Source organism: Trachypithecus francoisi, unplaced genomic scaffold (genome assembly GCF_009764315.1).
Source record: "Trachypithecus francoisi isolate TF-2019V2 unplaced genomic scaffold, Tfra_2.0 Lachesis_group2, whole genome shotgun sequence".
Classification (NCBI taxonomy): Eukaryota; Metazoa; Chordata; class Mammalia; order Primates; family Cercopithecidae; genus Trachypithecus; species Trachypithecus francoisi.
The window spans coordinates 118,873,418-118,895,980 of NW_022681465.1; the positions used below are offsets into that span (position 1 = coordinate 118,873,418).

Sequence of the window (22,563 nt, forward strand, 5' to 3'; positions counted from 1 at the left end):
AAAGAAACAGTGGATATAAATCTGGCAAACAGTAGGTATTTAACAAATACTAGTTCTCTCCTCCCTCCTTAGTTTGGCAGGATGACAGAGAAACTCTTCATGAATAAAAGGGATTAGGGTGAACAAAAATCATAAAGAACAGCATTTCCAAAAGTGTGTCTCTTGGATTACACAGATTTCGAACCAAAATATATGGGGGGAGGAATTCTGGATCAGAAAATTTGGGAAATACTGGGAAATACATTATTAAAATAACAATTATCAGGTGAGTTTCCAAGAGGAGATTATACACAGCATTTACCAACAACTCACAGGTATAATCAACCTATTAATCACTAAAACACACAAGGATGGAGGGATGGAGAGAGGGAGTGGAGGAAGGGAGGGAGGAAGAAGGAGGGGAAGGCAGCAGTTAAGGCCATGACAACTTCAAAATGACAGTTGAAGTAACAGTAAGATAAAACTATCTGGACAACTTACAAGTCAACAACAGTTTTTTGTTTTTTTGTTTGTTTGTTTTAATACGGAGTCTCGCTCTGTTGCCCAGGCTGGAGTGCAGTGGCACAATCTCGGCTCACTGTAACCTCTGCCTCCCGGATTCATGCCATTCTCCTGCCTCAGCCTCCCAAGTAGCTGGGACTACAGGGGCCCGACACCATGCCTGGCTAATTTTTAGTATTTTTAGTAGAGACAGGGTTTCACCATGTGAGCCAGAATGGTCTCAATCTCCTGACCTCAGTGATCCACCCACCTCACCCTCCCAAAGTGCTGGGATTACAGGCGTGAGCCACCGCGCCCAGCCATCAACAGACAGTTTTAAAATCTGGTTTAGAGGCAGAGAGGGGAGAGGGGGTGCTTTTTCTACTTCTGAAAGAAGTTTCTGATGCGAATTATTTAATTTTCAGGATCAAGTCAATTACGAGATGGTACTGAAATAGAAAACACCAAGAGTTTAAGTAGCAAATATACTCACTTTGTAAGTATTGAAATAGCCTTTTGATATAAGATGGTAATTCTCATTTGCTCTTCCAAATATATTCCCTCATTCAACTAGGCAACTGCTTGGCAAGCACTGTGATAGATGCTGTTATGGATTGCATGTGTCCTCCAAAAAGCATGTGTTGGAAACTTAATCCCAAACCTAACAGTGTTGGGAGGTGGGGCTTAATGGTAAGTGTTTAGGTCATGAGGGCTCCACTATCATGAATGGATCAATGCTAATTATAAAAGGGTCTGAGGCTGCAAGCTCAATCTCTTGCTCTATCAAACAAGGCTCTCTCACGCCCTTCCATCTTCTGCTGGGATAATGCAGCAAGAAGGTCCTTTTGAGATTCAGGTCCCTTAACCTTGAACTTCCCAGCCTCCAGGTGAGCTCTAAGAAATAAATCTCTGGGCCAGGCGTGGTCGCTCATGCCTGTAATCCCAGCAATTTGGGAGCCCAAGGCGGGTGGATCACCTGAGGTCAGGAGTTTCAGACTAGCCTGACCAACATAGTGAAATCCCATCTCTACTAAACCTACAAAATTAGCCAGGCATGGTGGTGCATGTCTGTAATCCCAGCTACTTGGGAGGCTGAGGTAGGAGAGTAGCTTGAACCGGAGGCGGAGGCTGCAGTGAGCTGAGATGGTGCAGCCTAGGCAACAAAAGTAAAACTCCATCGCAAAAAAAAGAAAGAAATCTCTGGCCAGGCAGGGTGGCTCACGCCTGTAATCCCAGCACTTTAGGAGGATGAGACAGGAAGACTACTTGAGCCCAAGAGTTTAAGACCAGCCTGGGCAACATAGGGAGACCCCACCTCCACAGAACATTTAAAAATCAGTCAGGCATGGTGGCGCATGTGGATCACTTGAACCCAGCCTAGAAAGTTGAGGCTGTAATGAACCATGACTGCACCACTGCACTCCAGCCTGGGCAACAGAGCGAGACCATGTCTCCAAAAAAAAAAAAAAGGAAAAAAAGAAAAAGAAAAGAAAAAAGACAGAGGAAGAGAAAGAAATCTCCATTCTTTATAAATTTCCAGTATTTTGTTATAGCAGCACAAAACAAACTAAGACAGATGCTGGGAATGAATATGCCATAAACTGAAGATGACACAACAGGTATGATCCTTGCCCCCATGGAGATCACTCTATAATAAGAGTTGATTGTCTAGCAGGGGATTACACAATACATTTGTGTATTAGTCCGTTTCATGCTGCTAATAAAGATATACCTGAGACTGGGCAAGTTACAAAAGAAAAAAGTGTAACTGGACTTACAGTTCCACATGGCTGGGGAGGCCTCATAATCACAGCAGAAAGCAAGGAGGAGCAGGCCACATCTTACGTAGAATGGCAGCAAGCAAAGAGAGAGAGAGAAGCTTGTGCAGGGAAACTCCCCTTTTTTAAAAACATCAGATCTCGTGAGACTTATTCACTATCACGAGAACAGCATGGGAAAGACCTGCTCCCATGATTCAATCACCTTCCACGGGGTCCCTCCCACAACACATGGGAATTCAAGATGAGATATGGGTGGGGACACAGCCAAACCATATCAATGTGTCAACTACAGTTACGTTGTTAACAGCTGTAAAAATAAAAAAAGAACTGACTGCTGCTGGAGCATGACAAGGGAACTGAATCCATAAGGGTAACTAGGGGACCCAGCCAGACATGCATCCTAAGGAGTTGACGCTTGAGCTCAACTCTAAAGGACAAGCAGAGGTTAACTGGACAAGGAAGAAAGGGTGACCTCTCCCTAATAATGAGAACAAATTATAATGCCTCTTGTAACCCTCAAGCAGGGTTCAGAGGAACAGAGAAAAAGAAAAAAGAAATATGACTCAAGTGCAGAAAGCGAGAGTGAAAAAGAGCAAAAACAGACAAGACTCAGGAGGAAAACAGAGGTGTCAAAGTTAGGGTTACTGACTGATGCAACCAAATTCATCAAAGGAATATCAAAATAAAAGACAAACTACATTGGCACTTGAAACCTGTCCAGTGGTGCCCTCCACATACATGAGACTTCTCAAGGTATTTCTATAAATATAATACAGGAAAAAATTGAACGAGAAACAGGATTCACATAAAGAAAGAAAAGCCCACCTGAGAAGGGGAAGGAATTCCCAGCAGAACCCCATCTCAAAGCAGCAAAGGCTAGTAGTAGGAGTGAGAGTCCTTGAAGCTGTCAGTGAGGCCAATAGCAACTGATCCTAAAGTGTTTCATAAAGAGTATCCAGAGCCAGGGTCTACCCAGAGAAGGGACCCAATTTCCATTTGCCATGGACAGTATGCAGAGTGAGGCAAACACTTCCACAGCTGGCTTCTAACAAAAATGGCCATTTCAATCACAAAAGGGCAGCAGCAGTGACCCAGCCACAACAAAATCAGAAGTTCCTCACCCTGGTGATTTCCTTCCGCCACACTCCCCCATGCACCTAGAATCAGCAGAGCAGAACTACAGCTAATTTTAACAGTTCTCTTTCTTCACAAAAGAAATACGAATAGCCACAAACAATATGTCCAATGTCACTAGTAACTTAAATCTTTCAATCTTTAATCAAACTGAGATTTAAGATTTACCAAAACCCTAAAATGGCATAGATATGAAGAAAGCACGTTTCATACAGAGAATATCGTCTGTCATGTCACATCATGTTCATAAAGGTTAAGAACAGTGGGTAAAACCTTTGGCTATATGAAATACTCATGCTCTTAAAAAAAGTTCGAGACCATCCTGCGCAACATATGAAGACCCTATTTTGTCTCTACAAAAACCCTGTATTTTGTCTCTACAAAACTTCAAAATTAGCCAGGCATGGTGTTGTATGCCTGTAGTCCCAGCTTCTCAGTCAACTGAGGTGGGAGGACCACTTGAGCCTGGGTGCATTCCAGCCTGGGTAACAAAGACCCTCTCTCAAAAATAAACACACATAATACATACATACATACATACGTATATATGTGTGTGTATATATACGTATAGATGAAGAAAGGGAAGAATACATACCATATATTAATAGTAGTTGCAAGGGAAACTGTTCTTTTTCCATCTTACTTTACATTACATTTTTCATTACATTTTTCTGTCTTATTTTACATTATATTTATTTTCATTTTTTCTATAATAAATGTGAATCGCCGCTGCAAAAAAAGGTAAGTTCCTATTCAATAATTTTGCAATTATTTTTTAATGTATGTGTAAATAATGGTGGTGGACTAACTGGTTAACAATATAGGTGAAAAATGAACTTTGATCCCTATCTCAACCATAAAAAACAATTATTTTGAGATAGTAAAACCCTGACTTGTTTGAAAGAAATGCTTGTTCCCCGGTGCCATAAAGAAATAGCATTTGAACATAAATTTAATTTTCTCAGCAAGGCCATTTTTGTATTTTCTGCAGAAAGGGTACACTTGCCAGCAGTTTAGCCACAAGAGTACACTGAACAAAGGAAACAGGGTCATTTATAACCTGACGCGTCCACCCTACTGCTGTGTCCAGTTTCCACTGGCTGGAACAAAATGTGAATACCTCACATTTTGTATTTGTCCCAATTGGCTAGCAACTTAGAACTTTTTAAAAGAGGCAAAGGCAGAGGAGAACAAAGGAAGGAGGAAGTAACTTGTGGAATGCTGAGAAAGGTAAAAACACGTTCAAATAAGGAAGAGGAACAGGCTATGACCTAATGCTTGCTTGGACCAGTATAAGCATGCCAGGGCAAATATTTAAGCCAAATTGTGGGAGCTAAGAACATAAAGTACATTGATTTGTTTATTACGGCTAGCAGATATTTAAGAATGATAGTACAGGTCTTTGAACAAATTTTCCTTTTAAGAGAAGTTACTATTTATTTTCTTAGATGGGGAGCAAAGTCTTTGAAGAGGAACCTCTACTTCACTTTCTACAGACTTCTAGAAAGAAACAACATTACCTTGAAGACCTTAAAATTTATTAAACAGGACATGAAATATAGTAACTATGAAACAAAAAAATTGGACTTCATTAGTATTAAGACCTTCTATCCATCAAAAAACATAAGACAGTAAAAAGGCAAGCCACAAAACAGGAGATGTCTGCAATATATGCATCTGACAAACGACTCATTTCCAGACTATAAAAAGACTCTTAAATTAGTAAGAAGAAAACTCAGTTTTTTTAATAAGTTCAAAAAAGGCATATCTCTAAAAAGGATATTCAAATGGGTAATAGGCACATAGAAATGTAAATTAAAACCACAATGAAATACCATTTCACACCTATGAGAATGGCTAAAATTAAAAAGACTGACAGTGCCAATTGCTGACTAGGATGTAGAGCAACTAAACTCGTATTGCCAGAGGAAGTATAAGATGTACAACCACTTTGGGAAAAGATCTGGCAGTTTCCTGAAACACAAAATATACATCTTGTGACATAAGAAACATATATTTGATCTTTGCTGCCCTGATGACCCCCGTTACTGGCACAAAAGGGAAAATTCTTGGAATTGTCTGAGTGATAGTATTGAGACGAACATCTTTTGTTATTCAAAATAAGCATACTAGAGTTTATGTTAATGAGGTGACTCTTGGAAGATGGGGGCTGGCTGCCAGAGGAACCATGTGATTCGAGGATCCAAATTTTCACCGCCCCCACCACCATCTCTGGGGAAAGAAAAGGGGCTGGAGAGAGGGGAGGAGCTAGGAATTGAGTTAATCACCATTGCCCAAAGATTAATCATTAATTAATCATTAATCATTCCTAGGTAATGTGACCTCCACTAAAAAAAAATCTCAAAGGTCAGGGTTCAGAGAACTTCTGGGATGGCAAACACATGCCTATACCAGGAGGGTGTTATACCCCAACTCCACACAGACAAAAGCTCCTGTACCCAGGACCCTTCCAGACCTCTCCCTACATACCTCCTAGTCTGACTATTCAGTTGTATCCCTTATAATGTACTTTTTAAAAACTGATAAATGTAAGTAAAGTATTTCCCTGAGTTCTGTGAGCCTTTACAGCAAATTACTGACCATGAGTAGGTGATCATGAGACCCCTCAAGTTATAACCAAAAGTACCCTGGCAACTTAGGACTTGTGACTGATACCTTAAGTGGGGGCAGTCTTGTGGTTAATTTAAGGAATCTCACTAGCTCCAGGTAAATAAAGTCAGAATTGAATTGAACTATAGGACACCCAATTGGTGTCTGCAAATAACTGAAGAATTGCCTTGGTGTGGCAAGCAAAAAACATTTGGAGTCAGGAATGATGTTACAGTATAGAAAAATAGCTTGTTCCTTTACATTTACTCTATCTCAGCAATTCCACTACTAAGTATACCCAAGAGAAAAAAGATCTGAATACAAATGCTCACCCAAGTTTTATTCCTAACAGCCAAACGCAGGCAACAGCCTCAACATCCATCAGTAGAATTGGTAAACAGTTAAATACTAATATAATGCAATGCCATTAAGCAATACAAAGGAATGAACTGATATAACAAGAATGAATCTAAGTCAAACATAATAGAGTGCATACAGTATGTACATCCTGTATGATTCCATCTTATATGAAATTCCAGAACACATTTAACTAATCTATAGTTATAGAAGGCAGGTTATTTAGGGCTGGGGCAGAGAAATGCCTGAAAAGGGGAACAGGGAAGTTTTTTGGGGTGATGGGAATGTTCCATATCTTGATAGCAGTAGTGGTTATATGAGTATATATATTTCTCAAAACTCAAACAGTATACTTAAAATGAGTAGGTTTTATTGAATGTAAACCATAATAAAGCTGATAAAACAAAAAACTACAATATAGATACTACTATATACCCATTAAAAGGGCTAAATTTTATTTTATTTTATTTTATTTATTTATTTATTTTGAGACAGAGTTTTGTTCTTGTTGCCCAGGCTGGCATGCAATGGCACAATCTCAGCTCACTGCAACCTCCGCCTCCTGGCTTCAAGAGATTCTCCTGCCTTAGCCTTCCACCAAGTAGCTGGGATTATAGGAATGCACCACCACCCAGATAATTTTGTATTTTTAGTTTCATCTTGTTGGTTGGGCTGGTCTCAAACTCCTGACCTCAGGCGATCTGCTCCTAAAGTGCTGGGATTACAGGTGTGAGCCACCACGCCCAGCCAGAAGGGCTAAATTTTAAAGGACTGAAAATACCAAGTGATGGCTAGAACTCTCTACATTAGAGATGGAAGTAACTGGAGTACAGGCATTTAGAAAAAAGTTTAGCAGTGCGGTGTTATGATACATACATACTGGTTTTCATCCAATGGCGCAAAACTCCCACAGCCCTTGTTACAGTGTTTTGTTATAATGTTAGGTAAGTTAGGCCTCAGGAAACAGAATCTCTGTGACCTTCTCCAGCCCTCCTTTGACCTGACCCAAGGTGGGACTCTAATCTTTCTTAAGATCCTCCCCAGAGAGGGTCCTGCCCTATACCCTGGGGGAAGGCATGCTGATGTCACGAAGCTTTCATAAAAATCTAAGATGTGAGCAGTGGCTCATTCCTGTAATGCCACCACTTTGGGAGGCCAAGGCAGGTGGGTCAGTCGAGCCCAGGAGTTTCAGATCAGCCTGGGAAACATGGAAAACCTGGTCTATACAAAACAATAAAAAATTAACTGAGTGCACACCTGTGATCCAAGCTACTCGGGAGACTGAGGCAGAAGGACTGCTTGAGCCCGAAAGGTCAAGGCTGTGGTGAGCTGTGTTTGTGCCACTACACTCCAGCCTAGGCAACAGAGCAAGACCCTGTCTCAAAAACAAAAACAAAAACAAAACAAAACAAAAACACTAAGAGGACAGGGTTCTAGACAGATGAACAGGTGGAGGTTCCCAGAGGGTGGTACACTCACAGAGGGCATGGAAGCTCTGCCCTATACCTCACCCTATGCGTATCTTCGTCTATACCCTTTGTAATAATATCCTTTATGATAAACTGGTAATGTTACCTGTTTCCCTGAATTCTGTGAGCCCTTCCAGCAAATTAATTGAACCCATAGTAGGGGTAGCAGGAACCCCAACTTGAAGCAAGTTGGTCAGAAGGACCAGAAGCCCAGGCTTGCCACTGGTATGTGGGGTAGGGGGGCAAATTCGGGGGCCGAGCCCTCAATCTGCGGGATCTGACACTATCTCTAGGTAGACAGTGTCAGAAATGAATTGGGGAACATACAGCTGGTGTCCGCTGCAGAACTGACTGCTCACTAGTGGTGGAGAGAAACCCACTCCCACACATTTGGTCACAGAAGCCTTCTTCTGTGTTGATGATTACTGTTAGACTGGTTTGAGAGCAGAGGAAAAACATGGTTTGAGAGTTTTTCCCAAAACAAGCAGTATCTATTAAAGCTAAATACATGCCTACCCCCATGACCCAGTAATCCTGTTGGGTTTTTATACCCAAGAGAAACAAGTGCTTATGTCTACCTTAGAATTGCTATCCACAGTAGCAGATAAAAATTAGAAGCAACTCATGTATTCATCAGTAACAGGCAAATACTCACCAATCCAAGCACTTCATCAACCAAGTAAAACAAACAAACTGTGAATATCTACAATGGAATAATGCATAGAAAAAAAAAAAAAACTACAGCTACACATAACAAAATGGATGAATTTTACAGACATAATAATAATGAGTGGGGGAACAAAACCACAAGGGTATATATTCTATAACCATATTTACATAAAATTCAAAAACAGGCATAACTAGTCTATAGTGAAAGAGGTCAGAAAAGACCTTTAAAAAGAGAGTTCATTGACTAGGTGAGGTGCAGGCAAGAGGAAGCCTCGAAATGCTCTGGAAAAGGTCTATCATTTGATCTGGGTAGAGGTTACACAATGTGCTGTGCACATATATAAACATGCATTGAGCTGTACACTTAAGACATGTGTTCTTTAATGTAAGTTATACACAATAAAACATCCATACACAAATGCTCTCTTAACCAATCTCTGTTCATCCTCCAAAGCCAGAAGCTTATTACACAGTAGCCAGGTGTGGCGTGTCAGTCGATCTCACTTCTAGTCTACCCATTCACACGTACTTCATGTCTATCTCCCTCAGCACATGTGCGCTGGAGGTAATACTAAACATCCAGAATAACAGCACTGCTAATGGAACTAGATAAAGTCATGCTCCAATCAGGGAGAATTTCTGACAAAATAATTATTAACAGCCTAGATGATCCTAATATGGTATAATTTTAAGTGTGGGGGAAAGGACATTATGAATTCACTATCCTTTTGATTAACTTCTAGTAGAGATTGTAGGAAAATGAAATACATGCAGCAAGCTCCTTAAAAATAAGTATATAGCTTTCCAATATTCTTGTTTAAAAATGTAGCTCCATAATTATAAGGAAAATTATAGAAAAAAAAGAATCGCATTATAAATATTTACTTTATACACAATTTTCAAAAATAAAGCCAGGTCGAAGTTACATTTTTTGCCGAAGCATGTTATTTGCGTATTATAAAACTAAGCTTTACGGTGATGACATGCCTAAAACTATGACTACTGCCTTCCAAAATCAACCACCAGGTTATGAAAACAAGTAGTTAACTTTCAGACACTGATTTATGAAGGCAAAGCTTTTCAGAAACAGGGCTCTCTTAATAGTCTGATTTACATTCATATCAATACATACACACATATACACACCGCTATCAACACAGTCACCTACTCTACATCTAAAATGTCTCATTTCCTCCTCTTCATACCATCTGCTACTATCTCATCATTTCTTCCCTGGGACATTCCAACAGTGAATGAATTAGTCCCCCTGCTCCAATTCGTCCTGCTCTAATGTATCCTCTAATCTGACAATCGGAGTGATCTTTGAAAACCATAGATCTTGCTCAAATGTTCACAGTCAACTCCCTTCTCAACCACATCCACCACCCTCATATCTCCTCCAATCTAGGCAGGGATCACACGCTCAAAAACTTACAATGTAGCTCACACCTGTAACCTCAACAGCTCAGGAGGCCTGGGCAGGAGGATTGCTTGAGGCCAGGAGTTTGAGATCAGCCTGGGCAACAGCGAGACCCAGTATATTAAAAAAAAATAAAAATAGACAAGATGCAGTGGCTCATGCCTATAATCCTAACACTTCAGGAGGTTGAGAGATGAGGATCATCTGAAGTCAGTTCAAGACTAGCCTGTGCAACATAGCAAGACTTCATCTCTACAAAAAAAATAAAAAAATAAAAAATTAGCTAGGCATGGTGGCATGCCCCTGTAGTCCCAGCTACTTGGAGGCTGAGGTGGGAGGATGGTTTGAGCCCAGAAATTAGAGGCTGCAGTAAGCTATGACTGTACCTCTGTACCACTCCAGTCTGGGCAACAGAGCAAGAAGACCCTGTACCGAAAAATAAAAAATGATTTTAAAACTTAGCCAGACATGGTGGCGTGCACCAGCAGTCCCAACTACTTGGGAGGCTAAGGCAGGAGGATAGCTTAAGTCCAGGAGGTCAAGGCTGCTATGAGCCATGATGACACCACTGTACTCCAGCCTGGGTGAGAGAGCAAGATTCTGACCCAAAAAAATAAAAATTAAAAATGTGTATGACCAATTAGATAAAGTGAAATTGGTCTCATAGGAGTTACGTACAGGAAAGTACAAGCTCTGACTCAAAAGGACAGCTACTACTGAGCTCCAATTTTCAAACAAAACCACAGATTAGTGTTTTCATATGAAATGTACCAATTTTTAAAATCTGGTCAGGAGTGATGGCTCACACCTATAATTCCAGCGCTTGGCGAGGCCAAAGCAGGTGGATCACTTGAGGCCAGGAGTTTGAGACCAGCCTGGCCAACACGGTGAAACTCCATCTCTACTAAAAATACGAAAATTAGCCGGGCATGGTGGTATGCACCTGTAGTTCCAGCTACTCAGAAGGCTGAGGCATGAGAATCACTTGAATCTGGGAGGTGGAGGTTGCAGTGAGATCACACCATTGTACTCCAGCCTGGGTGACAGAGCGAGACTCTGTCTCAAAAACAAATAATAAATAAATAAAATCCGTGTGGACCAGGCCGGGTGTGGTGGCTCACCCCTGTAATCCCAACACTTTCGGAGGCCAAGGAGGGTGAATCACATGAGGCCAGGAGTTCAAGACCAGCCTGGCCAACATGGCAAAGCCCCATCTCTACTCAAAATACAAAAATTAGCCAGACATGGTGGTGCATGCCTGTAGTCCAAGCTACTTGGGAGGCTGAGATAGGAGAATCGCTTGAACCCAGGAAGCAAGGGTTGCAGTGAGCCGAGATCGCACCACTGCACTCCAGCCTGGGCGACAGAGACTCCATCTCAAAAAAAAAAAAAAAAATCCGTGTGGACCACGTAAAATATGTTTGTGAAGCTCTACCTATCCACAGGTTATTAGTTTGCATCTTACGACCTAAAGCAGGCACCCCAACCCTGGGCTGTGGACTGGTACCAGTCTGTGACCTATTAAGAACTGGGTCTCACAGCAGGAGGTGAGCAAGAGGCGAAGCTTTATCTGTATTTACAGCTGTTCCCTAACACTGGCATTACCACCTGAGCTCTGCCTCCTGTCAGATGGATCAGCCCAGGCACTAGAGTCTCACAGAAGCAGGAACCCTATTGTGAACTGTGCATGTGAGGGATCTAGGCTGCATGCTCCTTATGAGAATCTAACTAATGCCTGATGATCTAAGGTGGAACAGTTCCATCCCCACTCCCCCTGCTTAGTCTGTGGAAAAACTGTCTTCCAGGAAACTGGTCCCTGGTGCCAAAAAGGTTGGAGACCAATAACCTAATGGGATAAAGTTCAAGATTTGGTTATAACCTGACTTTTCAAATTCATCATCCATACTCCCTTCCACACAAGCAATACTCCGGCAATACACAGAATTACTTGTCCCCCAGATAGACAACAAACACCACTGTCTGCAAACCGTTGTTCACCTGGTTCCCTTTGCTATGAAGCTCCACTATTTCAATACATCCATGTTTACGTCTAACTTTTGCTCGAGCCTCAAAAGGTACGTTGTTTTTTTGTTTTGTTTTGTTTTGTTTTGTTTTTGTTTTTGAGGCGGAGTCCCACTCTATTGCCCAGGCTGGAGTGCAGTGGCACAATCTCCGCTCACTGCAACCTCCAGCTCCCAGATTCAAGCGATTCTCTTGCCTCAGCCTCCTGAACAGCTGGGATTACAGGCGCCCACTACCATGCCCAGCTAATTTTTTTGCATTTTTAGTGAGACAGGTTTCGCCATGTTGGCCAGCCTGGTCTCAAACTCCTGACCTCAGGTGATCCACCCACCTCAGCCTCCCAAAGTGCTGGGATTACGGGTGTGAGCCACCACACCCGGCCAATGGTAAGTTTTTAAAATATCCCTTATGAAATTTCCTTCCTTTTCTAATTCCTACAACACTGTTTGTCTACCTCCCATGATCCTTACAAGTTTTCACACTATGCTATACTTTTTTATGTAAAAGACTACAAGCTTCTGGAAGCAAGGTATACATTTGATTCTGTTCTGTATTCCCCAAACAGTATCTAGAACAGAGTACATGCTCAATAATGAATGGATGAAACCATTTATCTGCCTATTTAAGTCACTATGTGTACCTCAATTTGATGGGGCCATGACACTGATAAGGTCCCTTAGATTTGGAAACCTAAAAGGCCAATAGAGTCAGAAAAAAATTTCTAATATTACATCTGAATGAGAAATAACATGAACTCATGGTTCTTTTTAAACATATTTCTTAGTTCTGTCCACTGAAAGGGTCTAGAAGCAATGACAATCCACAGCAATGATTTTAGTTTCTAAATACCATTCCTCACTAAAAAGAACCAGAGCCTTGGAGAAATGGCTGATTCCTGATCACCTTATGGAAATAAAACGTGAGTCTGGGACAACTTGTTGTGCCAAAAAAGCCAAGGGGAAAAAAAAAAACACTGATGGGGTCATGTCAAAATGAAACAGGAGCTACCTAGAAAAAGCTATCAGTAGCCAAACCTGAGACAATCTGAGCATCGGCAAAGACTGTAATTGATTGTTAACACTGAATAAATAAAAGTCCAGGAGAGTACGGTGATATAGAAAAGGAAGGAAGAAAAATGGGGGCAGCCTGTGGGAATGGCAATTTAAAAACTACAATTCTGGCCAGGCACAGTGGCTCACGCCTGTAATCCCAGCACTTTGGGAGGCCGAGGCAGGCGGATCACTTGAAGTCAGGAGTTTGAGACCAGTCTGGCCAACATGGCAAAATCCTGTCTCTAATAAAAATACAAAAATTAGCCACGTATGGTGGCAGGTGCCTATAATCCCAGTTACTCGGGAGGCTGAGGCAGGAGAAATGCTTGACCCCAGGAGGCAGAGGCTGCAGTGAGCTGAGATCATGCCACTGCACTTGTCTGGGCAACAGAGTGAGATTCCACTTCAATAAATAAATAAATATATACATACATACATTCATACTACAATTTTGGCTCAGCATGGTAGCTCACGCCTGTAATCCCAGCACTTGGGGAGGCCAAGGTGGACGGATCTCCTGAGGTCAGGAGTTCAAGACCAACCTGGCCAACATGGCAAAACCCTATCTCTACTAAAAATATGAAAATTAGCCGGCGTGGTGGCACGCACCTGTACTTCAAATTACTCAGGAGGCTGAGGCAGGAGAAATGCTTGACCCCAGGAGGCAGAGGCTGCAGTGAGCTGAGATCATGCCACTGCACTTGTCTGGGCAACAGAGTGAGATTCCACTTCAATAAATAAATAAATATATACATACATACATTCATACTACAATTTTGGCTCAGCATGGTAGCTCACGCCTGTAATCCCAGCACTTGGGGAGGCCAAGGTGGACGGATCTCCTGAGGTCAGGAGTTCAAGACCAACCTGGCCAACATGGCAAAACCCTATCTCTACTAAAAATATGAAAATTAGCCGGGCGTGGTGGCACGCACCTGTACTTCAAATTACTCAGGAGGCTGAGGCAGGAAAATCACTTGAACCCGGGAGGCAGAGGTGGCAGTAAACTGAAACTGTGCCACTGCACTCCAGCCTGGGCAACAGAGTGAGACTGTCTAAAGAAATAAAAAATCCATAATTTTGCAACCCCTATTGTAATAACCGATTTCAGGATCAGGATAATGCAACCAATGGGTGAAAGGCTGTAATGAAACAGGATATTTACAAGGTGCCAAAACAGTATCCCATAGATTCCTCTCTAATAGCAGAGGAGAAAATTTTACCTTCATTATGGAAAGATCTGGCTGCTGCCACCTCAGCCAAGGAATCAAAGTTAGCATTGCTCATAACGGGATAATCGTCATTAAGTGCCTCCTGATATGACTCAATGTGAAGTGCACTTCACCTGTGATGAAGCATTCTCGTCAAAATGTTTAACCTGGATGCATCTCAATTAACTTCCAGTTTACAGGAAGTAGAGGAGCTAGAGAAACAAGTTAAAAGACATCACGAGGAAATAATGAATGCACAAGGTTACACAACCTACAAGACAACCAGAGCTGGTCTCTTCAAACAAGTTAATGCAGGGAAAGGAGGGAAAAGGGTAAAGGAACTGTTCTTAAAAGAGAGTACAAGAAACATAACCAAATACAAAGGGTGTACTTTGTTTGGATCCTGTTTTGTCAGTTTGTTTTAAAGAAGTGAGGGTGGTATAAAAGACATTCTTGAGACAATTAGGAAAATTTAGATTTAATTGATGTTTGATATTATATTATGGAATTACTTTAATTTTCTTAGATGTGAAAACGGTATTGTAGTTACACATGTATAAAGTATATGTGATTATATATAATGTGCTTGTATACCTGGAGATATGGTTGTGTGTATGCATGCAATGCTTTGAGAGAAAGAGAGAGACACTATCCTTATTTTTGGGAGTTATGTGCTGAAAACTTAGGGGTTAAGTATCACAATGTTTGCAACTTACTTTCAAATTTTTAACAACAAAAAAGGGAGGAAGGAAAAGACAGTAAGAGAGGTAAGGAGAAAAGGAGAGAAATGGGAAGGAGGGAAGAAGGGGAAAGAGGAAGAGAAGGGAGAGAGGGTAGCAGAGAAATGACTCAAATATGACAAAATATTAACAATTGTCGAATGTAGGTGGACAGAGTATATAAATGTTTGTTGTACTTTTTTACCCCAACTCTTAGATGTATATGATATTTTTCATAACAAAAAGTTAACAGAGAAAAAAGAGAAGAACAATTTAAAAAGCAAACAGTTTAAAATTCATATAATACCATGAGACTGTCGGGGAAATAACAGCACTCTTACTCAAGGTCTGTGAGAGTATAAATTGTTGCAATGTGACTGGAGAACAATGTGGCAATGTCTATCAGATTCATAAAAGCACCTAGTAAGTATGCCCAAGATCCTGTCCTGAAGACACATTCCATATGCACAGTTCTTCTTTATAGCATTAACTATAACAGCAAAAGACTAAAAATCACCTACACATGCATCAGTCCAAACTGGTTACACAAATTATGGCATATTTGTACAATAAATCAGCACCTATTTTTTAAATTACATTATCTCCTCAAAAAATATGACAGCTCTTTGGGAACTGATATGAAAGATAACTGAGTCATATTTTACTTAAAAAATCAAGGTGCAAAAATAATGTGTACAGGATACACATATGTATAAGAAGGTTACACAAGAATGTAGTTGGGTGGCTAGAAGGAATGAGAAACTTTTTTTTTTTTTTTTTGCTGTGTACTCTCTTTTGCACTTTCTTTTTTCTTCTTAAGACCAAGTCTTGCTCTGTTGCCCAGGCTGGAGTGCAATGACGCGATCTTGACTCACTGCAATCCCCGCCTCCCAGGTTCAAGCGATTCTCCTACTTCAGCCTCCCAAGTAGCCGGGATTACAGGCACGTGCCACCATGCCCGGCTAATTTTCGTATTTATAGTAGAGACGGGGTTTCGTCATGTTGGTCAGGCTGGTCTTGAACTCCTATCCTCAGGTGCTCCACCTGCCTTGGCTTCCCAAAGTGCTTGCTGGGATTACAGGAGTGAGCCATGGCACCCAGCTCCTTTTGTACCTTAATTTTGTATCACAGATACAGTAATTCATTCAAACAATTTGTCAAGTATTGATTGACTGCAGCTATAATGAACTCTTCATGTCTCCATGCTTTCACTATCAAAACTTAGTTACAGTGTGGTTGCAGGAGAGTCTGAAGTGAATATGTAAGGTGAAAATAGCATAAGACAAAAATATGCCTCAAAAATCTCTTAAGGATATGCCATACTTGAGACCAATACAGCATCCCAATAATTTTAACACCACTAATTTTTACTCCAGCATTGGAACAGTTCACTGTTTCTTCAACTGACTAGCGGATAAAATAGCTGGCTTGTATTTAGGCCTCATGTTGTGACGTTAAAAGTGTGTGTCTTTAAAATACCATAATCATAGATAAAAGGCACTCAGGAAATGAGACAGACTGAAAGAACAGATTCCCATTTCCCATCTTACGTTTTAGGTTCCCATCTTTACTGTTTAGGTTCTGTTTCTCTTATTTTTGTCACCAGATGCGTAAAATTTGAGTTTGCATAAATGTACATAAGATATGTTCTCAAAAACACATTTCAAAAATTAAGCAAACTATTACAGTAGAAGAGAAAGTCACAACCCAAATGTTTGCTGACTAGGAATAAGTACTAGCAGGCTGTAACAAAATTCTCAAGTCAAGATGAAAAGGAGAGGGTGTGGCCGGGAGGTTGGCTCACGTCCGTAATCCCAGCACCTTGGGAGGCCTAGGTGGGAGGATCACTTGAGGTCAGAATTACAGACCAGTCTGGCCAACATGGCGAAACCCTATCTCTACTAAAAATACAAAAATTAGCTGAGCACGCCTGTAGTCCCAGCTACTCGGGAGGCTGAGGTGGGAGAATCACTTGAACCCGGGAGATGGAGGTTGCAGTGAGCCGAGGCCATGCCATGACACTCCAGCCTGGGCAACAGAGCGAGACACCACCTCAAAAAAAAAAGAGGCCAGAGGCGGTGGCTCATGCCTGTAATCCCAGCACTTTTGGAGGCCAAGGCAGGCAGACCACGAGGTCCGGAGTTTGAGACCAGCCTAGCCAACATAGTGAAACCCCATCTCTACTAAAAATACAAAAATTAGCCAGGTGTGTTGGCATGCGCCTGTAGTCCCAGCTACTTAGGAGGCTGAGGTGGGAGAATCACTTGAACCTGGGAGGCAGAGGTTGCAGTGAGCCGAGGCCATGCCATGACACTCCAGCCTGGGTGACAGTGAGATTCTGTGAAAGAGAGAGAGAGAGAGAGAGAAAGAAAAGAGAGAGAGAGAGAAGGAAGGAAGGGAGGGAGGGGGAGGGGAAGGGGAGGGGAGGGGAGGGGGAAGGGGGAAGGGGAGGGGAGGGGAGGGAAGGGAAGGGAAGGGAAGGGGAAAAAAGGAGAGGGTGGTAATAACACCTCTTGGTGAACATCACATATGATCTCAGGTTCTGACCTTAGCTGTAGCCCATTCTTTTATGTTGGCATTCCCATACACCAATATATACATTCTTCGGTCTATACTCTGAGTAATCATATAACTGTACTAAAGTCTAGTCAGCTACAACTGCACCTAAAAACTCCCCAGTATTTCTCTCTAACCCCACCCTCTCTAATGAACTCCAGGCCAGTATTTCTACTAGATACTTCTCTTAGACAATTCATCCATAGGCAACTCAAATTCGCCATAACCCAAACTGAACTCACTTTAATATAAAGACGCCACACGGAAGCAAGGAAAATTCAACTGTTTTCTCAGAGTTGCAAAGGAACACAAAATGGATTACAGCAGTGATAAAGGAACTTTAATGAAAACAAAGGGCTTCTCAGACCTATAAGTCAAGGGTGCATTCAAGCTGAATGTACTAATCTGTCTAAAAACAAATGCCTTAATCATAAAAGGATCTGGGAAGCAACAGCAAGCAGAAGAGTTCGAGAGGCTTTGCCACAGGGAAAAACCACCATCCCTAAAAGTAAGCTGAAAGAAGGTGTCTCAGTCCCAGGCCAGCAGAGACGTCTTTCTTCCCAGATGAAATCTTCTTATATAAAGAGAACACTCCAGTCATTTGGCTAGAGTCTTCAGGTCTCTCTGACTTGTTTGAAAAAATTAAACTAGCATATTAATTAGGACCTAGTAAGTACATCTGCCTATCAAAAAACAATATACTGGGCCGGGCGCAGTGGCTCACGCCTGTAATCCCAGCACTATGGAAGCCCCAGGCGGGTGGATCACAAGGTCAAGAGACCGAGACCATCCTGGCCAACAATGGTAAAACCCCCTCTCTACTAAAAATACAAAAATCAGCTGGGCGTGGTGATGTGCACCTGTAGTCCAACTGATGTGCACCTGTAGTCCAACTACTCAGGAGGCTGAGGCAGGAGAATTGACTGAACCTGGTAGGCGGAGGTTGCAGTGAGCCACGATCGCACCATGGCACTCCAGCCTGGCGACAGCGACAGACTGTCTCAAACAAACAAACAAAAAAAAAGGCCGGGCGCGGTGGCTCAGGCCTGTAATCCCAGCACTTTGGGAGGCCGAGACGGGCAGATCACGAGGCCAGGAGATCGAGACCATCTTGGCTAACATGGTGAAACCCCGTCTCTACTAAAAAATACAAAAAACTAGCCGGGCGAGGTGGCGGGCGCCTGTAGTCCCAGCTACTCGGGAGGCTGAGGCAGGAGAATGGCGTGAACCCGGGAGGCGGAGCTTGCAGTGAGCTGAGATCCGGCCACTGCACTCCAGCCTGGGTGACAGAGCAAGACTCTGTCTCAAAAAAATAAATAAATAAATAAAAAAGAATATACTAAACATGCCAACACATTTAAATCATCATAAATAAATTAAGATTTAGGTTTTACACATCAGTCTTGTAAGGTTGGTTAATGTTAGTCCAACCCTGGGATAAGGGGATGTTTGAGCATGCTCAGCAGATCAAATTTCTGTATTAAACCAAGGACTGGACCTAGGATGATGGCAGGTTATAATCTCCACATGTAACTATTTAAATGTCAATTTAATTAAAATTAAGATTAAAAATTCAGTTACTTTGAGCCACACTTCAAAACTGTGCCATATTGAACAGTGCAGACACTGAACATTTCAATCATTGCAAAAAGTTCTATGGGACAGCACTGTACTAAAAGGTAACCTCGAACTAACCTATTCCAAGTTGCCTTAGGAAACAGCCTGACAGCCCTAGATGGCTAATGCAGAACCTGAGAGCTAGACTGTTTTCTACAGAAGGTAAGAAATATATAAAACTGTTTCCTTTCCTTTTGCAATGATTTCTTGAAATCAGAATATATAGTTTTAGTCTTTAGGACTTCCACCCCTCTATTACTAGATGATCCTCTCTAATCTACAGATAATACAGAATAGAGGTAAGAAGCACATTCTCTGAAGCCAGACTGCCGGGGTTCGTATCTCACCTTTGTCCCTTACAAGATGTGTGATCTAGAGCATGTTATTTAACTACTCTATCCTTTAGTTTCCTCACCAGCAGGGTGGAAATAATGGTAGCTACCTCATGAGGTTACTACAGGTTGAGTATCCCTAATCCAAGAATACAAAATCCAAAGTGCTCCAAAATCCAAAATGTTTTGAGTGCCAACATGACGCTCAAAGGAAATGCTCATTGAAACTTTTCGGATTTCAGATTTTAGATTAGGGATGCTGAATCAGTATACAGCAGATATTTGAAAATCTGAAAAAAATCCAAAATTCTCAACACTTCTGATCCCAAGCATTTTAGACAAGGGACACTCAACCTGTATAAGGATAAAATAAGTTTATAAGTATAAAATATCTAGAATCATGCCCAGTAAAGAATAAGTGCCCAATGTTAACGATTACTTCTCCTACTAGTACCATTACCACCACCACCACCACCACCACCACCTGACTGTCCTGACCATCCTTCAGAAGACAAGGTGAAAAACGGCTCACGCCTGTAATCCCAACAGTTCAGGAGGCCGAGTCAGGCAGATTACTTGAGGCCAGGAGTTCGACACCAGCCTGGCCAACATGGCGAAACCCCATCCCTACTAAAAATACAAAAATCAGCTGGGCACGGTGGCACGCGCCTGTAATCCCAGCTACTTGGGCAGCTGAGGCACCAGAATCACTTGAACCTGGGAGGCAAAGGTTGCAGTGAGCCACAATCTCACCAGACGAGAAACATTAGCAAATGTGAAAGTATTAAATTAAAACAAGGATCACGAAGTCAGAGTGTCCATCTATGATAAAAAGAAATTTTTTTTAAGATGAAAGGGAGTAGGATGTTCTCCAGAAAGAATATTAAATACTGAAAAAAGTCATGTTTTCAAGAATGTTGCCTGACAATGCCTTACTTGTAAGAATGACAAACCACAGGCCAAAAGAAGTCTACATAATGAGCTACTGGGCTATTTAAATAATAAATACTGAGGAGGAACTGAGAAGATACAGGTTTGAGTTCACTGGACCAAGTGATACTTCCCTGTATAAAGCACATCTTGATATTTAAATGCACTGTCTCTCCTATACTCCCTAAATTACCTTTATGTTCACTTGATGAACTGATTGAAGATCTGATTTTTCAGTAAGCAAGCATTTAATCATGGATTAAAATACCATGCCAAACAATGACCCAGTCTATGTTCTTTGAGTGGAAACATGTTGAAGAAAATCACACCTTGCTCTTACAGACAGGCAATTTGAAAATCTAAAGGCTGAAGTACAAACTTCAGCAAGTGTAATACGTCAGAAAGAGTGAGAACTTTGAGGACACCTAATAACAAGTTTAAAGCTTGGTTCTACCATTTACCAGCTGCACGACCTGAGAAACTGGCACTTTATGCTTATGAGCTCCATTTCACTAGCTGTAAAATGCAGGTGAAGCACTGTGCCAATGACGTACTATAGGTAAAGTGCATACAAAGGTAACTGGCATGTAGCACATGCTCTCAATAAGCAATTGCTACAGTTAGTAAACCTCCCCAAGAAGACCCTACAAGAGACCTCAGAATAAAATCACTTTACGTGAAACTGCAAAAAATATTTTGACCGGGTATTAACTATTACATAAATCATGTGAGAATGCCTCAAAGTTACCATTTGTTTTCCATATTTTACAAGCTATTCCCTAAACAATATATGTCCCTGTTTACTGTATTTCCTATTAGACTATGAATAAAAACTATTTGGGCTTAAAATAAAAATAACTGAGTTAGGCGTGGTGGCTCATGTCTGTAATCCCAACACTTTGGGAGGCCAAGGCAGGCAAATCACTTGAGCCCAGGAATTCAAGACCAGTCTGGGCAACATGGCGAGATCCTGTCTCTACAAAAAAGAAATTAGCTGAGCATGGTGACACATGCCTGTGGTCCCAGCTACCTGAGAGGATAAGGCGGGAAGATCGTGTGAGGCCAAGAGGTCAAGGCTGCAGGAAGCCATGTTCATGCCACTGCAGTCCAGCCTGGGCGACAGAATGTCTCAAAATAATAATAACTGCACTTCTTACAGTAAAACAAAGTTTTTAGCAGCAATTCAGCCACATATACCTTCACTGATCCACATCCAAACATGGTCAAACATGACACTACGCACAAACATCTAATATTTCTCCCTTTCCCTATTAATGGACAAAAGAAATCAGGAAAAATATTTTTCAAAATTTCTTTCAGCGAGTTGAGTTCCACAAAACAAAACAATACAGGGTAATTGCTTACCTGGAAAATATTTTGTACTTCAGATCCACCAATCCAGAATGAATGGGGGTTTTCCCTTTCAGACTAGTCTGAGAAAAGACAGCAGTCAAGCATCTTCCAAGATTCTTTCCGTTTACTGTATCCAGCTTTCTTCAACAAAATCCCAAACATGCACTTCGGTAACTGTTGAAAGACAGAAAGCAATCCATACACCCACCGTGGCACCAGCGGCAAAGGACAGCCTCCAAGAAATGGAAGGAAGGGTCAATGGAATGGTGGATCTGAAGCACAGGAAAAAAGTTATAACCCCTGAGTCAGCTATTTGGCAGAAAATGCCTGCAGCAGCATTCCTCACCTCTGTGTTGAAAGGATACAAAACTCATTAACAAATAGTGGAACATCCCTAATATTAATATTTACTCATGACTAAATAGCGTGCAACTTCCAAATGACAGCAGCTAAAAAAACTTACCCTATCATCCATATAAATTGTCCTAGATCACTCGGCTACACTGAACTTTCTTATCCATTTTCTAAGATAGCTCCTCCACCATTATAAAAAGTTTGTCAGCCAAAAATAATGATATGAGAGGGCTCAAATCTCTACCATAAAGATATTTATTTACGTACCTAACAAAGAAATGTTTTGGTTTGCTACATATAAGACATCCTATCTACATATTACCCAAATCCTCTACCTAAAATATAGTGTGCTTCAAAACATATAACTTAAGAGTGAACTTCTGACTCAATAAAGGCCAGTCCCGTACAATGGCCAATCATCAGATAAACGGGGAAGAATCATAAAGAATGCTAATAAACAATTTACTAGGTGACACTATTAAATATTAAGTCCTATC

General features: G+C 41.5%; 1 protein-coding gene across 8 annotated transcripts in view; it reads right to left on the reverse strand.

Annotated features, from left to right (window-relative positions):
• Nucleotides 1–22,563, reverse strand: part of FBXW11 (F-box and WD repeat domain containing 11) — a 139,652-nt gene that overhangs the window by 107,872 nt on the left and 9,217 nt on the right. For 3 of the 8 annotated variants that reach the window (XM_033180293.1, XM_033180294.1, XM_033180291.1), the window contains exon 2: nt 21,725–21,886. The exons of the other annotated variants lie outside the window; for them this stretch is intronic. The gene's annotated coding sequence lies outside the window, so the exon portion shown is untranslated. The remainder of the gene's footprint in view (nt 1–21,724; nt 21,887–22,563) is intronic. 8 annotated transcript variants of the gene reach the window in all.